Below are 13,606 nucleotides of genomic sequence, written 5' to 3'. Positions count from 1 at the left end.
TGCTATTTGAAGCCTTCATTGGTTCTCATGTACTCTACGTCTCAGCTACATTTCTGTTAGGAAGCAAATTATAGACTTTTGAAATTAATTCCTTCAGGACAGCAACTACTTACAAACAAGTTGTAAGCTTTTGTGCAACCGTTATTTAGTAAGTTCATGTTGACCAGTAGACTGTATTGGTTAATTTCCATGAAGACTTGTTCATGTGTATCTCTATAATTTCAAATTTGGTCGTGTCTTCAGTATCCTTGTGTGAGCGGCGAGTACTTGACTCTACTTATAAATTTGACTTGTGCTGCTTGCCCTTGTGTTTTGTTCATCAGAACATGGGTTAAAGGGTTCTTAATACTAATGCATGGTCTAGCTGCTTTAGTTCTGTTGACGCTTGAAATTTGGCTCATATTCCATGCATCTGTTACCTGCACAAATGGATGGACCATTTCAGGTTAAAAAGGATGAAGCAACTTAGGTAGCGTTTGGATGAGAAGATGAGGAGGGATGGGACGGGATGGAACCGGGACTAGCGCCGTTTGGTTTAGGTAGCGTTTGGTTGAGCGACAAGGTGGGGTGGGATGGTCCTGTCTCTGGTTTGTGGGACAGGATGAGTTCATTTTCTGTTTGGTTGAGAAAGGATGGGACCAACTCGTTTTTTGTTTGGTTCAGAGACATCAAAAGTAGGATGAGCCACTGACATATAGGGCCCACATCCATTAGATTTTTTTCCTTTTCTTTTTTTTTCTTTTTTCTTCTTCCTTATCCTTTCTTCTTCGTTCTTCCGTTCACCGGAGTCGGCCCGCTCGACCTTGCTCGCCCCCGGGAGCCTGGACGCGTGCTGCCCCAGGCTTCCTCCGCGCGGCGCCCCGAGCCTCCTCCGCCGGTGGGGTTGGAGCTCTCGCGGCGACGGCAGGGCCAGCCCTAGAGCTCGTGCCGAGGACCTCCTCGTGGTTCGCCGGGGGCGGAGCTCGCCGTGGCCGGGCACGACGACGCGAGGGGCGGATCTCGCCGGGGCTGGGCACAACGGCGCCAGGGGCGGAGCCCGTGCTCCAATGGCCGCTCGCCGGGGCCAGGCAAGACGACGCCAACCAGGGGCGGAGCTCGTGCCCCCATGGCCGCGCACCGCTTCTTCCTCGACTCCAGCAACTCCGGTGAGTCCTGCTTCGCCCTTCTTCTCCAACTGTGGCAAAGCACCCGCTCCTGTCCTCGTTTCTTCTCACGCGCGTGTGCGGCTGGTCCCACCGAGGACCGCGCCCGTCCGTTGTTTTTCTGGGGCGAGGCGAGCCCAGATCTTGGGCGAATATTCGCTCGTGGGACGTCCTCGCCCCGGTTGCCTCTAAACCAAACGGCGCTCGTCCTGGTTCCATCCCGCCCCGTCCCTCCTCATCTTCTCATCCAAACGCTACCTTAGAGGCAACCGAGGCGAGGACGTCCCACGAGTGAATATTCGCCCAAGATCCGGGCTCGCCTCGCCCCCAGAAAAACAACGGACGGGCACGGTCCTCGGTGGGACGAGCCGCACACGCGCGTGAGAAGAAACGAGGACAGGAGCGGGTGCTTTGCCACAGTTGGAGAGGAAGGACGAAGCAGGACTCACCGGAGTTGCTGGAGTCGAGGAAGAAGCGGTGCGCGGCCATGGGGGCACGAGCTCCGCCCCTGGCTGGCGCCGTCTTGCCTGGCCCCGGCGAGCGGCCATTGGAGCACGGGCTCCGCCCCTGGCGCCGTTGTGCCCAGCCCCGGCGAGATCTGCCCCTCGCGTCGTCGTGCCCGACCACGGCGAGCTCCGCCCCCGGCGAACCACGAGGAGGTCCTCGGCACGAGCTCTGGGGCCGGCCCTGCCGTCGCCGCGAGAGCTCCAACCCCACCGGCGGAGGAGGCTCGGGGCGCCGCGCGGAGGAAGCCTGGGGCAGCGCGCGTCTAGGCTCCCGGGGGCGAGCAAGGTCGAGCGGGCCGACTCCAGTGAACGGAAGAACGAGGAAGAAAGGATAAGGAAGAAGAAAAAAGAAAAAAAAAGAAAAGGAAAAAAATCTGATGGATGTGGGCCCTATATGTCAGTGGCTCATCCTACTTTTGATGTCTCTGAACCCAACAGAAAACGAGTTGGTCCCATCCTTTCTCAACCAAACAGAAAATGAACTCATCCCGTCCCACAAACCAGAGACAGGACCATCCCACCCCACCTTGTCTCGCAACCGAACGCTACCTTAAGGACTGCATTTTTTTAGAATACTTGAGGACTGCAGTTGCTTATAAACAACGCACGGCACCCATGGACTTAAACAAACATGGGAAGAGTATCAAAGTGCAGTAACTCTTGATGATCCATCAACACGAGTCACAGTTAGCGGAGCCACAGAAGCAAACACGTCAAGAGTCAAGAGTTGGATGCGACGAACACCGCTGCAATGCCAACATTTCATTCTCTGAAGCCAAATGGTTATTGCAAGAACCACCAGAACCATGGAATGGCATATGATCCTATGAGCATAGGTCGTTAGTTCGGCTTTCTGATCAAACTATCAATGGACAATCAAGGCACCTGTAAGCCTCGTCAAGGCAGAGGCAGGGGCACATAGGCAAAGGCCAAAGTGCAACGTTCCAGATAAGCCTCCTTTAACCTTTTAAGTATGGCCAAGAGGAACGTACAACCAATTCAATATTTACAGGGTGTATTTACATAGAGTTTGCTAAGCTAGACGCCTTGACCACCTGTATTTTCATAATACCATATGGGAAAGTTGTTAATTCAAGATGTAGAGTCCAGCTAGAGGATTATCCTTAAACCCCATTTTTTTCACAGAATTACAAAGTGGGGGGGGGGGGGGGGGGGGGGGGGGGGGGGGGGGGGGGGGGGGTGTTCAATTAAGAGCAACTAAAAAAAACATAGCGTGAAAAAAGAATGGTAGTTCACATCCATATTTATCCAACTTGTTAGTCCGTGAGCATGCGAAAAGCCATGCTAAAAAGTACTGTTGACTGATTTGTTGTGAGAGAAAAATAGTGTATTTTAGATGATAAGCCAGGCCGATAAGTTGAAGCGAACAGGGATAGGTGCCCAGCTTTGGTGATTTTCCTGGAGCATTACTGTCATGAACTGCTTATTACAGCCTAACCGAGAGAGGTGAACGGGAAGAAACCTATTGTTCAGATCATCCTTGGCTATGAGGTGAAACCCACTGTTCAGCTGCTAGTCTTTACAGTGCTGCTGACGATGAATGTCACAAAACACCGTACTAACAGTGAAAATATGCAGCTGCATGGCTGTCTGAAAAAGCAGCCCGAACAGGCTGGGTTAAGGTAAATACTGATGGTGCTTTCGAGCAAGAGTCAAGGTGAGTAGGGATTAGCGTGATCATCAGGGATGATATTGGACATGTCGTTGCCACGAACGCAGAAGGGGTTGAGCTTTGGCTTGCAGGAGGGATTGGGCTTAGCAGAAGACTACGCAAGGCAATTGTGAAGCCGGACTACATATAACTCATACGCGCACAAAACTCATACAACAGAGATCCCGTCTTATGTATCTGTTGAAGGGGTGTCGCGGGCTTAGTGAGCGTTGTCGGAGGTGAAATTCTAGACTATATAGGGAGAGGACAAAATAAGGTCGCTCATGAGCTGCAATGGCAAAACATACATATAGTGACGGAGCTTGCGACTAATATAGGCCCGTTTGGCACAGATTCTTGGCCGGCTTCTGAATCCGTTTTTCGGCTCCACCTGTCAAACCTCTGACCTGCTTAGATCTTAGGAAGAAGCTCTGGAATTCCTGCTGAGACAAGGGAGGAGAGAGAGTAGGGGCTGAAATTTGTGGCTTCTTCTGGCTTCCTCTAGCGGTAGCGGGCCCCATCACGGCCATGGGTCTCCTTTGCCCTCGGCGCGTCTGCGAGGGCGGCGGAGGTGCGTCTGCTGGACACCGGCACCGGATCCGCTGGAATCGGGAGCGGGGGCCCGCCCAGGCAGCACGGGGCGGCGGTGCTGGTGAGGCGCGCAGTCGTAGAGGTTGTGGGGCGCGCGGGCGACGAGATGCGGGGGCAGGGCTAGGGCGATGCACGCTGCTCGGGAGGCACCAGGAGCCGTGGCCTTGACACGGGGAGGCGCGACGAAGCCGACGCACGGGGAAGAGGAACAGGGGAGCAACGACCTACGCGAGGCCTATCCGTGTGCGGGGTGATAAGGTAGAGATTCGTTTGGAGGAATTCTGGGGGAATCTGGATGAATCTAGAGGAATTTGTGAGAGGAAAACACTGTTCCGGATGAAAAAAGAAGCGGATCAAGCCGAGTTTAAAGGCACGCGAACGGGGCAGAAAAAGAATAAATAAAAAGAAATAAAAGGAGAGAGAAAAAGGAAAAAAGGATATTATGGACATTTCATCCCCTTTCATCATAAGAAGAAACTGTTTTGTTAAATGGTCTTAAAAACTAGATTCAGCTCCTCATATGAATCTGCTCCACAGTGAAGTCACAACTAAAACTGTTTTAACTGAAGCCGGAGCTCTACCAAACCGGTCCATAGAAGGGTGCCAAGATAAACTCAAAAAGCACGCAGATTGAGGAGGGGCCATGTCCTCTTTGGCCTAGCTGAAGCTCAGCCCCTGCATACTCAATATTGCAATTCTATTCCTCGGTGATAAATAAAGTTCTCTCTTTGACGATCGCGAAAAAAGAGAGGATAAAATGGTATTGTGAAAGTTTTTTTTTTGAAACTAGTATTGTGAAAGTTTTGCCCCGAGGCGTGGTCAAATATGGTAAAACAGGAGTATATTAGGAACAATAGAGAATTACCCTCGGTTATGGGTCCATTGGCAGGCAGACAAACAGTCAAACACTTATATTCTACGGGCCCCACCTGCAGAAGCTGTAGAGTTCGAACTGGGCCCTGGTTGGGCCACGCTCTCCCGCAATTCCAGAGGGAGACCAAGACCAAGCGAACTCTGGGTACAAATACCACCACGTCGGCGCCGCCTAATGATGGCAACGGGGATGTACCGGTTGGTCGGGTATGGTCGGAACGTTCTCTTTTCCGTTACGAAGAATTCATTTCATCTCCGTTCCCGTTAACTGTCTCGAGTATAGATTCTTGTCCATCCCCATACCCGTCGGGCATCGGTCGGGTAACAGATACCCGACGGGTACTGCATACCCGATAAACAAGGACACTTGGGATCGCAGCTTTACAATCGGAGATGTTTCTTCTTCACCCGGGTATAAGTGTCGGAGTCTCGGAGATGCCGAGGAGAAAGAGCGAGGTTGCGAGGAGGACGAGCAAATGTGGCAAAGAGACCGAATTGAGGAAGCGAGGGGCACGAGCACTCGTGAGGCAGGCGTGCTTGTGCTGCTGACGGAGATGGTGAGGAAAAATTGAACTAGGGTTCCTAGAACACACAAACTATATATATGATTGTTCAGATTTGGACCAAAATACCTATGTTGAGCTTCTTTGGGCCTAATACTCGCATGACAGCTCAAATAGTCGGGTTCCCAACGGGTAACGGGGACAGGTAAACAAGAAACGTTCCCGTACCCGCTATACCCATCGAGAATGGATTCTTGCCCAATTAGATACTCGCGGGTAAAGATATGATCCCATCCCATCCCCCAAATGAATCCACTACCCGTCGGGTATCGGGTATCGCCGTATCGGGCCCGTTGCCATCTCCGCCACCTCCGCATCTGAAAACCACAGCAGCAATCGCCTCTGCTCTAAGCGCAGCCGCGAAAACCTAACCCTAACTGCCCCTTCTCGTCCGCCGCCGCGAGCGATCTAGACGCAGCAATGGCGCCGACCAAGGGTGAGGGACCGGCGATCGGCATCGACTTGGGCACGACGTCCCCGTTCGCGTGCCCTTAAACCCGGCTTGATCCGCTTAATTTTTTCATCCGAAACGGTATTTTTCTCTCACAAATTTATCCAGCATTCCTCCAAACCATCTAGATTCCTCCAGAATTCAGACAAGCGAACACACCCGTACTCTTGCGTCGGTGTGTGGCAGCACGACCGCGTCGAGATCATCGCCAATGACCAGGGGAACCGCACCACGCCGTCCTACGTCGCCTTCACCGACTCCGAGCGCCTCATCGGCGATGCCGCGAAGAACCAGGTCGCCATGAACCCCATCAACACCGTCTTCGGTAAGCACGCCTCTTCCGCTTCTCTGTTCCTGATGCGATACGCGTGGTAGAGTCTAATCTCGTGGATCCTATCGTTTTCGGAGTAACGGAGGGTTTGTCTGATGGACTCCGTTTGTTGTGCACGATCTAGTGCGCATTGTTAGTTTGGAAGTAAGGTATAGTCGAATTGTTGTGTGCGCAGTGGTGTGTTCAAGGCTGCAAAGATCTGATCCGCAATGCTGTTTCGTTTTCTAGTCCGTTCACATTACATATGATTGGACTAGGTGATAATGCACTGTCCAGGTATTGTTTTACACTTAGCGGTTATTAAAGTGTTATAAATTCATCTGAAAAAATAATTTATATTGGATTGAGCTATGTTTGCTGTAGAAATTCATCTGAGAAAGGAATTTATATTGGATTGTACTATGCTCACCATGATGATTTGTCTTTCTGTTATTGTAATTTATGTATTTGTTTGTTCACTAGGAGAATTGGCACATAAAAGTTTTTGGTTTTGAAATATTCAAACCATGTTGGGTGACACGTCCGTGAAGTCACTGTTATCCATTAGTCACTAGTTATGCATTTTATACTTACATACACAAACAGAGTTCTTTTATCATTGCCAGTAGTTCTCATGGCACTCTTATTTGCAACATTATGGCTCTCTAGGACCTATTATGACTGCATTTGCACATTGATATGGTGTGTGAAGACAAATTCGTCTTTATGGTGTGTGAAGACAAATTCGTCTTTATATTGTGGCAAACTGTATAAATGTCGGTTTTGTAGGGTCCAGTTTGTATTGTTTAAACAGGCTTGGCCTGACTCAGTGCTCTTTGAACCAGTCCTAGCACAATATTTTGGAATTATTTGCTGACCTGACATAGCTGTTGTAGTTGGAGCTGTTTCTATATTTCTAATGCATTTGTAAATGACCTATAGATTTTAGCTACCTTTTCTATGTCTATACTATATATATAAGCATGCTGACCCTGCTTTTGGAGTTAGTAGGTCTATTTCTACAAGACTTTGTTGATCAATTACTCTTTTTCAATATGTCATTTATGTGATACAAAATCATAACCATTTTTTATTGCGGACAGCAATTTTTTTTTGAAAGGACGGCAAAGGCTTTGCCGTAATTTTTATTAGTAGACAAAAAGAAAAACAAAGGTCGGCCCAGTTTTTGAAGTGGAAACCGGGTCCAAAAACCACAAACACCACGAATTAGATGAGGTGGTCCAGCACCATCCTCAACTACAGTATAACTGCCGACCAGCTAGCCACTCAGCTCTACTAACCACTCAACTAAACGACTAACCACTCGCTCCAAAGAACCCAACTAAGCTGAACACAACCCAACTAACAACTCTACTAACAACTTGACTAGCACAACATACACGGCCACTAGCCACCAGCAGAACTATCACAACTAACCAAGTAGGCAACATCCTACAGGTGAAGCTGCTCCAAAAAAACTCTTTCCCTGTGAGCTCCCAACTTGGCAGCTAGCTTCCTGGATGTGGCTTCTCATTCAAGTGACTAGTGAAGCAACTGTTGTAGTGACCCTGGCCGATCCATTTTTCTTCTTCTTAGCGCGATCCATTTTTCTTCTTCTTATTCTTAGCGCATCCCACCTCAATCAAGACTGAGGGCCTCCATCTTCTCTTTAGTCAAAGGACGATCGAAGTGTTGAGCATAAAAATCAAAAAGAACTTCCTTATCCTGCGATGAATCAGGAGTCGCTTCGCCTAATTTTTTTTCTAAAAGATCTTGGGCTAATTGAGTAGTACTTCTACCAGGAGTTTTTTTGTGCTTTTCAGAGAGTCTGGAACTCTTTCTGTTGGTGTCAATAGGTTGTGACTGCGAGGCTAACGCCACGGAGTCTCGCTCTTGAATGTGATTGTTAGGTGTGGCTGGTTCAGTGGACAAAACAGAGGGAGTACAGAGGATAGGAGGTGGCACCGGCTTAGAGATCATGCTAAAGAACTCATCAAGAGCTAATACCTCTGTAGTCTGGTGTGTAGTTGTGGAGGTTGTTGTAGTAGGGATGTCTGGGGATTCTTCCGAGTTCGGATCCATCACTGCAACATGATCCAAAACAGGGCCATCTTGCTAGTCGGGTGCAGTGAGCTCCCTATTTTCATCCAACATTGCACTTAGTTGGTGTGTATTGACCGTGTTCGGATGCCGAGGAAGGTTGTGAGCTCCTGAAGCAAAGAACGAGCATTGAAACTCTAGCAACATCGGATCAACAGCCCAAATCGATTGACACTCAAACTTTGATGGGACAACACGTTGGAGAAGAAAACTATCGTCGGCGATAGAAACAACCTCCTCGCCTAGCACCGTGCAAAGAGGATCAGCAAAGGAGACTGATTTCCTGCACGTTTTAGCATCCACTTGCCTGCTGTGGCATGAAGATGTGCCCCCTGATCGTTGCGGGCAATCCAATGACTGGAGCTTTGGCAGTCTTGCCCCATTCCCCCGCAATGCGAGGATCGGCACCAGTTAGCCAGGCCATGATGGCGCTGCTCCCCACGCCACCCATGGTCCTTGTAATCATCAACTTGAAGGTGGGGAGGTTGTTGCCCCCTATTGTGCCCGTGCTGATTGTCATTACTGTGGATGATCGAGGAGCAAGGTGGGGGGATGGATTTACAGACATCATACTCTTCCCGAGAAGAAACAACACTGAGATCCTCCCCTTCCATCAGAGCCTGAAGATAAGTCTTCTGTAGAGATTGTTTGGAGAGACAGGGGGAGGCTTTTGCACGCACAGTCCAAGAGGGAGATCCACGAGGGGCCTTGGTAGAGGCAACTGGAAGGACATAACAACTCCGAAGGGAAGGGCATTGTCTTGATTCGTGGCCTGGCTCTAGGCAGCGCCAGCATCGGGTGCTCCTTCTGCAATCCAACACTCTATGATCTGTGGCTAGGCAGTTAAGGCACCTTCCCTTAACGTGTTTCAGAAATTTTCTTCTCCTCTCCCATCGATCAATTTCAATAGGTGGCTGCTTTGAATGCACAGAGAGTTTGCCTTTAATCTCTTCCCAACGACCTCTGTCATCTATCCTCGAAATGTAGAAGGGGCGACGCTCCTTGGGGGTCTTCGTGACAGTCCTAGGCTCCTGTAATGGAAAGGAGCAGAAATGTTTCTAAGGGATGCCAGAATTTTTAGCCGCTGGGGTGTGATTTGTATCATCAATTTGAATTCCTCCAATGCAATCTGCAGCACGCTGTTGCTGCCCTTCTTTGGCGTGCCCAGTAGTCCACCGGCCCCTGCAGGGGTAAGAAGCCAGGGAGTTTTGAGGCGATGAAAGCTCAGCCTCAATCTTTTCTTTTCCTTTATGCTCTCTGGTGGAGCGCTTCTGGAGGATCACCTTTTGGGCTTCAATCTTACGAATTTGATCACTGAAATTTCTTTCTGACCGTCGAAGGAGGTCTTCAAGTTGGGGATCTGGTGGGTTATTGTGCCCCCCCTGCAGGTTGTCAGTTGACGAATCGAAGAACCGCTGCAAGTCTCGGACGATGCTAGGGAGAACCGCTTGACCCGTCGGAGAATGCAAACCGAATCGCTCTGCCGCTGGGTCTATCGCTGCTTCTGCACATTGGATTGAGCCTGCTTCCTCCCGTGCCGCTGAAGGTGGAGATTTGGCAAGGCACCTACCAGAAGGTCGAACAGGGGATGACCCACGCGGAACTGCTTGAGGTTGTAGGTCGTCGCTTGAGTGAGGCATGCTCTCTTCAACAGCTCCCTGTTTACTTGCCGGAAGGTGGTTGAGCTCCTGTGGCGCCCCTTGGGGCAGGGATGCCGGCGGCCGCTGTGTGGCGTCGTTGGCTTCGAGGCCGGTGGAACTTGAATGAGGACCCGCGGACAGCAATTTATTGTTACAAAACCATGTATTGATATATAGATTGCTGGTCAAAGGCTTTCCTAACGAAATGAAATGCACCTTCTAGATTCAAACGGAGTATTAAATTGACTTTGACTTTGATTATTGGCTTCTGTTATGCTTTAAGCTGTTCTTGGTTATACTTTGTATTCTTTTGTCATGTTTGCTGTAAGAATGGTCATGTTGGTTGAAGTTGCTAATTTGAGTCTGATTGACATGGACATCTGGCACTTAAATTATGTATCTATCTTTCATACTATATATAATAAAAATTATGTTTCACATGTACCCCTAAACCATGTTAGATTTGTTCTTTAGGTACAGCTCACAAAAGATGGTTATTGTTGATGCATGTTCTTTTTAGGTTTGCATATACACATCACTCAAGGTGTATCCATGATAATTCGTACATTTGAACTGTTTTGAGGCGTAGTTTGAGATCTTGTTCATCCATGATATATTATTATAACTGCCCATTGCTTCAGAAACTTAATCCAATAAAAGGGCTTATTCTAATGGCATTTTTTGAACCGGCACTTAATTTTCTGTTGACGTTGAGACTCATGCAGTTCTTGTTACTTTAAAAATAATATCTGTGGGCAAGACTGTAGGCATTTATATAAGCAGAGATGCTGAACGTAACATCCAAATTATGATTCTAATGGTGGTTCTTTTTATGAAATTATGCAGATGCTAAGCGTCTTATTGGAAGACGGTTCTCTGATGCCTCTGTTCAGAGTGATATTAAGATGTGGCCATACAAGGTTATTTCTGGCCCAGCGGATAAGCCTATGATTGTAGTGCAGTACAAGGGTGAGGAGAAGCAGTTCTCAGCTGAGGAAATTTCCTCCATGGTTCTTATCAAAATGCGTGAGATTGCTGAAGCTTACCTTGGATCAACTGTGAAGAATGCTGTGGTCACTGTTCCTGCTTACTTCAATGATTCCCAGAGGCAGGCAACTAAGGATGCTGGTGTTATTGCTGGTCTCAATGTCATGCGTATCATCAATGAGCCAACTGCTGCTGCAATTGCCTACGGTCTTGACAAGAAAGCTACTAGTGTTGGTGAGAAGAATGTCCTTATTTTCGACCTTGGAGGTGGAACTTTTGATGTCTCACTCCTCACTATCGAGGAGGGTATATTTGAGGTGAAGGCCACGTACAGCTGGTGACACTCACCTCGGTGGTGAGGATTTTGACAATCGCTTGGTGAACCACTTTGTCCAGGAGTTTAAGCGGAAACACAAGAAGGATATCACTGGGAACCCCAGGGCTTTGAGAAGGCTTAGGACTTCATGTGAGAGGGCTAAGAGGACACTTCCTTCCACAGCGCAGACTACAATTGAAATTGATTCTCTCTATGAGGGCATTGATTTCTATTCCACCATCACCAGAGCCAGATTTGAGGAACTTAACATGGACCTCTTCAGGAAGTGCATGGAGTCTGTGGAGAAGTGCCTGAGGGATGCCAAGATGGATAAGAGCACTATCCATGATGTTGTACTTGGTGGTTCGACTAGGATCCCCAAAGTTCAGCAGCTGCTGCAGGACTTCTTCAATGGGAAGGAACTCTGCAAGAGCATCAATCCGGATGAGGCCGTTGCCTATGGTGCTGCTGTCCAGGCTGCAATCCTTAGCGGGGAGGGCAATGAGAAGGTCCAGGACCTTCTCCTTCTTGATGTGACCCCACTGTCTCTTGGTCTTGAGACTGCTGGAGGAGTCATGACTGTGCTTATTCCAAGGAACACCACCATTCCAACCAAGAAGGAGCAGGTCTTCTCCACATACTCGGACAACCAGCCCGGTGTGCTGATCCAGGTTTATGAGGGCGAGAGGACCCGGACTAAGGACAACAACCTCCTTGGGAAATTTGAGCTCTCTGGAATCCCCCCTGCACCTAGGGGCGTCCCTCAGATCACTGTATGCTTTGACATTGATGCCAATGGTATTCTGAATGTCTCTGCTGAAGACAAGACGACTGGGCAGAAGAACAAGATCACCATCACCAATGACAAGGGAAGGCTGAGCAAGGAGGACATTGAGAAGGTGGTCCAGGAAGCAGAGAAGTACAAGTCTGAGGACGAGGAGCACAAGAAGAATGAGGCGAAGAACTCTCTGGAGAACTACGCCTACAACATGAGGAACACCATCCAGGACGAGAAGATTGCTTCGAAGCTTCCTGCCGATGACAAGAAGAAGATTGAGGACGCTGTGGAGCAGGCCATCCACTGGCTGGACAGCAACCAGCTCGCCGAGGTGGAAGAGTTTGAGGACAAGATGAAGGAGCTGGAAGGCCTCTGCAACCCCATCATTGCCAAGATGTACCAGGGCGCCGGTGCTGACATGACTGGCGGAATGGAGGATGAAGCCCCCGCTGCTGCTGGCGGTGCTGGCCCCAAGATTGAGGAGGTCGATTAAATTATGGGCACCCCCGACTATCATTATTCATAGTAGTAAAAGAAGATGATAGCTCTTTTGTTGCTTGCGGCCCTAGGTGGCAATCATACCACTTGGGTTTATAATTAGGTGTACGCTGGTTATGTGCGCGTCATAAACAATTTGCTTTTCAGGTTGGACCTGTATTGGCGCGTTTTGAAAGTATATATTCTATTCAGTATTTTGTTTGGGTATTCTACAGTCTATACCACATTAGGTGTGTATTTTGCTCCCTTTTGAACATGATGAGTCAGGAAACTAGGCTGCTGTTGCTTGGAATCGTTGTGGCTTCGGTTTTGCTACTGAGATAAGATGATACTCCTGCACTTTATTAAAATATAAATATAAATACATATAATATATGGTGATGTTAGCTGGTTCGTCAGCTCCTCCAGCCGTAGTAACTTTGCTGTTGCTTATCGTTTGATTCAGGATTAACTTTGCTGTTGCTTGAATCGTTGTAGCTTCGGTTTTGCTACTGAGTGAGATGATACTCCTGCACTTTTTAAAAAAAAAAAAAACTTGGAAATGCTCAAATGATGAAGGTATCCATGGATTATGGTTTTCTTTGTTACAAACTTTGTTAAATGTGAGCATGCCTTATTTCAGTGTAAATTTTAGAATTTACTAATACGGGGAGTATAATACTCTATATGCTGATGTTAGCTGCTTGTGTGCTCCTCCAGCCGTAGTATGGGGTTTTGAATCTGCGAGTGAGAATGTCGCGTTGTATGATTCGTTTTTGTCTGTAATGATTTCTGTCGGCGACGCCACTGTTGGCCGGCGTGAGCATGACCTTCGCTAAATAAACTTTATGCTCTGCTGTGCTGGAGCTGGACGCACCCTATGCATACACATCGCTTGCGATGCGCTGCGCGTGGACGCATTATGTATGCGTGATTTGGCTGCTACAACTAGAACCAAGAGATCTGCAAGGAAACGAAGAATCCGGGGGCGGTGTCGGGCGAAGAAAAGGAAAGTCGCATGAAACGGCAGCCATCTCCGGTGCTTGCTTTCAAATTAATTCCGATCCCAGCCATGCATTGAGCGCGCGCGCGCCTTTGGCTTTAATCGAATCGATCGATCAGCTCGCGATCGTCAGCCATGATAGTGCAGGGCGAAAGCGGCGTCCCGCCGGCCCCTCCGACTCCGATCCTTCCCCACTC

The 13,606-nt window shown here is 48.7% G+C and overlaps 1 pseudogene; it reads left to right on the top strand.

The window, feature by feature from the left end:
- The first annotated feature begins 5,968 nt into the window (after positions 1 to 5,968).
- LOC136479575 (heat shock 70 kDa protein 1-like) lies at positions 5,969 to 12,746 on the top strand (annotated as a pseudogene).
- Positions 12,747 to 13,606: the final 860 nt, after the last annotated feature.

The sequence above is a fragment of the Miscanthus floridulus genome, chromosome 1 (genome assembly GCF_019320115.1).
Source record: "Miscanthus floridulus cultivar M001 chromosome 1, ASM1932011v1, whole genome shotgun sequence".
Lineage (NCBI taxonomy): Eukaryota > Viridiplantae > Streptophyta > Magnoliopsida > Poales > Poaceae > Miscanthus > Miscanthus floridulus.
This window is presented reverse-complemented; position numbering and strand designations above follow the sequence as displayed.